At 48.7% G+C, this 4,008-nt stretch overlaps 1 pseudogene; it reads left to right on the top strand.

Annotated features, from left to right (window-relative positions):
- The first annotated feature begins 269 nt into the window (after positions 1-269).
- On the top strand, positions 270-506 carry LOC128627564 (H/ACA ribonucleoprotein complex subunit 3-like; annotated as a pseudogene).
- The last annotated feature ends 3,502 nt before the right edge of the window (positions 507-4,008 follow it).

Genomic DNA, 4,008 nt, shown 5'->3' with positions numbered 1-4,008 from the left:
AGGCGCCTCACTTACAGCTTCTTCCTCTCTCAAAACAAATCAGTAGAGCCCTGGCTGGTGTGGCTCAGTGGATTGAGCACCAAAAGTCTGCTGCTTCGATCCCAGTCAGGGCACATGCCTGGGTTGCGGGCCAGGTCCCCAGCCAGGGACGTGTGAGAGGCGACGAAGCACACACTGATGTGTCTCTCCCTCTGTCTCCCTCCCTTGCCCTCTCTCTGAAAATAAATAAATAGCTGCAGACAGAATTGAACATCAACTTCAGCGTGATCATGTTTCTCCAGTGCTACCTCAGTGAACAGGAGACCGGATCTAAACCCTGAAGGAGTTTGACCCTCCGGGACCACAGACCCGCTCGGTTCTCCCTGGACGACAAACATTCTAGACTCCGAATCACCATCAAGAAATATTTCAAGGTGCTGATGAGCCAGCAACCACGCCCCGTACACTTTGGGTCCCTTAAACTTCATGTCTTTTCTGCTGCCTGCGACTCCTCTGAGACCTTCTGAAACCAGGCTCTTCAGAGAGTGAGCCTTGAGGCCTTCTGGCCACCTTGATTTTTGGAATCCAGTGTTGACATCACCTTTGATCGTGCATGTGCGAGGCAATTGTGGCAGCCTCTCTTAAAGTTTGAATCTGCTTTTTACATCTGACTCACTGTCAGGTTATTAAAATGATTTGAAAGAGAAATAAGTAAATAAAATCTTTTACAAAAAATCAGTTGCTACTCTTTTACCTCCTGTCCAGCTTCCAAAATATGTTAAAGCCTTTCATGTGGTATGGACTCCTCTCCTCCCCCCGGGGAAGCTATATTATTATGTAATGATTCAAGGGCATTTTAATGTGGTTTCGAGAAACAGACATTTGTGATTAACCCCTCATGTTTCCCCAAGTCTTTTGAAGGACAAGATTGAGTGTTACCATGGAAAAAGCTAAGGATTCAAAGTCAGATAGACCTGAGTTCAAGTCCCTGCTCCACCACTAGCAGGTTTGGGAACCTGGAAAGGAACTCTGTGCCCACTGTGGGTTGGAGACGATGCCTGCTACTTGGCCGTCAGGAGGAGAGACTGGTGCCTGCACACTGCCCACCCTCTTTTAAAGCCAACCCCCTAGAGCACGTGTAAACTAGAATAGGGGTGAAAACAGACAAAAGGAGTCCCTGACTGATGTGGCTCAGTTGGTTCCCAGTTGTTCTGTAAAGCAAAAAGTCTCTGGTTCAATTCCTGGTCAGGGCACATGCCTAGGTTATGGGTTCGGTCCCAGCTGATTGATGTTTCTCTCCTACATTACTGTTTCTCCCTCTTTCTTTCTCCCTCCCTTTCTCTCTCTCTATTTTTTTTTAATAGACAAAAGGGGGATGAGAAGAAAAGAGTCAGCCAGCCGTCAGAGACGAGGCCCGCCCTCTGGCTCAGGCACGTTCGCAGTGATACCCGTTCCTTCTCATCGCCGTCACTTCTTCCTGTCCCAGAACTAAACATGCTTGACAATGACGCATTTGTCCAACTCTGAAGCACAAGCAAGGCAGTAATATTAACACGATAATTGAGGTCCAAACAACAGAAGGAGCTGCATTTCCACTTAGCAGCCATAAACCTATGCCACCCCCGCCCCACACCCAGGTCCTCCGCATCTGGGTGGAGGACGTCTGCAGAGCCGGGTATCGGAAATAACCCCTCGGTTATGCTAACATCTCCTCCGAGAAGGCCCACAGCTTCTTTCGGCTGATTTCCAAATTCAAAGCAAAAAAAATAAAAAAGCCATAAAAGTATGGATATCTTTGGTCCCGGCCTGCCTGGCTCTCGGCCACACACCGCGTGCATACACTGCGTCCCACACTACGCCAGGTCACAGGCCGTGTCAGAGAGGACTTTGTTGAGGGACAGGTTTCACAGTACTTCCAGCAGCAACGCTAGAGGTATCCACACACGAAAGCAACCAGCACCTTGGAAATTACGCCTTTATCAAATGGTTAGGACTCAGGAAACATAGTCCCCAAGTCAGTTTCAACAGTGGCGCTGCAACTTTGGAGCATCTCTCTCCAGAACAGAAAACGTGCACACACAGGCCGCTGTGGGCGGGGCACTGGCCGAGGCCCGAGGCGCCAGACTTGGTCCCTGCGCACCCGGAGCGGCAGCCTGCGGCCGAGGGGTCGGTTGGTCCCGAACACTTGAGCCTGAAGCCTGATGCCACTGTGTACCAGCTGGGTGACATTGACCCTCCTTGGGCTTCCATAAGGACACTAATTTCAGACTTGCGGTGCTATGGTGCGGGTTAATAGGACAGGTTGTATAAAGCTCCTACGCGCCTGGGACTCATCCAAATGGTTATCGTTACTATTAATAATAAGTGAAAGTGGCGGTGTTTCCCGGACGTCCAACAAGTGCCAAAGTCAGGGAGGGCTACAGGAGTTCAGAGGGTGGCACTGAGCTGACTAGGGAGGCTTTGAGGAGGAAGACCTTGACAAAGAGTTGTCAGGTAAACTATAGAACTCCCAGTTGAATTTGACTTTCAGATAAACAGTAAATACTTTTCTAGTATAAGTATTGTACATCCTAAACATCGAGTAGGAGGTACTCATACTAAAAAAGTATCCATTGTTGACCTGAAATTCAGATTCAACTGATCGTGACTTTTTTTTAAAGAAATTCTAATTCTTTTTTTTAAAGATTTTATTTATTTATCTATTTATTTTATTTTATTTATTTAGAGGGGAAGGGAAGGAGAGAGGGAGAAAAATATCAGTGTATGGTTGCCTCTCATGCGTCCCTCACCGGGAACTGGCCTGCAACCCAGGCATGTGCCCCGATGGGGAATCAAACTGCAATTGTCTGGTTCGTAGGCCCGCGCTCAATCCACTGAGCCACACCAGCCCGGGCTGAGCATGACTTATTTTTATTTGCTAAATCTAGTAAGCCTAAACTTGAAGACGGGCGACAGACCGCTGGGAGCAGGGGGCCGGGGGTGGGGGGTGGGGTGGACATCCCGGGCCAAGCGGAAGAACTCACCTGCTCAGGTGCTCAAGCCTGCCAGACCCTGTGCAGGGCAGTTTGCAAGACCCCCACGACCCCTGTGTGGGTGTGTTGCCCCTCACGCTGCACTTCACAGCTGAGGGAAGGCCGCCTCAGACTCAAGCCCACTACTAGCTGGCATCCGAACCCCCCTGGCCAGCCCCACTCCCCCGCACCTGTTTTTTCCTGGCGCCTCATCCCGCTGGGATGCAGGGAGGCAGAGGAAAAGGCGCAAGTACCCACCTTTATGCGAGAGCCCACCCCAGGCTCTATGCCAACACACAGCCTCACTATTTCACCCCAAAGATCTACCATTTTTGTGTGCCTGTGATTTTTTTGTTGTCACCTGAGAACATTTTCACTTGCTTTTTTTTTTTTTTTTTTAGAGAGAGAGAGGCAGAGAGGGAGGGAGAGAGAGCAACACTGCTGTGAGAGGCACATGGGCCGGCCGCCTCCACAGGCACCAGGACCAGGGTTGTTCACGTCTGTACGGACCGGGGATGAACCGCAACCCAGGCATGCACCCTGACAGGGAATCGAACCCGCAACCTTTTGTTTTTTTTTTATTTTTATTTTTTATTTTTATTTTTTTTATTTTTTATTTTTTATTTTTTTGAATTGTTTATGCTGTTACAGTTGTTCTATTCCCCCCTTTATTCCCCTCCACCCTGCCCCCCCAACCCCCCGATTACCCCCCCTTTAGCTTATGTCCATGTGTCTCAAGTCCTTTGGGTTCTGTATTTCCCATACTATTCTTGCCCCCCCATCTATTTTCTATCTACTGTCTATGCTACTTGTTTTCTGTACCTTCTCTCCCCGTCTTCTACTCCCACTCCCCTGTTGCTAACCCTACTTGAGCTCTTCATTTCTATGTTTCCACTCCTGATCTAGCTGTCCTTTTAGTTTGCTTTCGTTTTAGGTGTGGTTGTTGATAACTGTGAGCTTGTTGTCTTTTCACTGTTCATGTTTCTTTAACTTCTTTTTCTTAGATAAGTCCCTTTAA

This window comes from Artibeus jamaicensis, unplaced genomic scaffold (genome assembly GCF_021234435.1).
Source record: "Artibeus jamaicensis isolate MK-2021 breed Jamaican fruit bat unplaced genomic scaffold, CSHL_Jam_final contig_447, whole genome shotgun sequence".
Lineage (NCBI taxonomy): Eukaryota > Metazoa > Chordata > Mammalia > Chiroptera > Phyllostomidae > Artibeus > Artibeus jamaicensis.
Note: the sequence above shows the minus strand (reverse complement) of the source record. Positions and strands in the feature narration are given on the sequence as shown.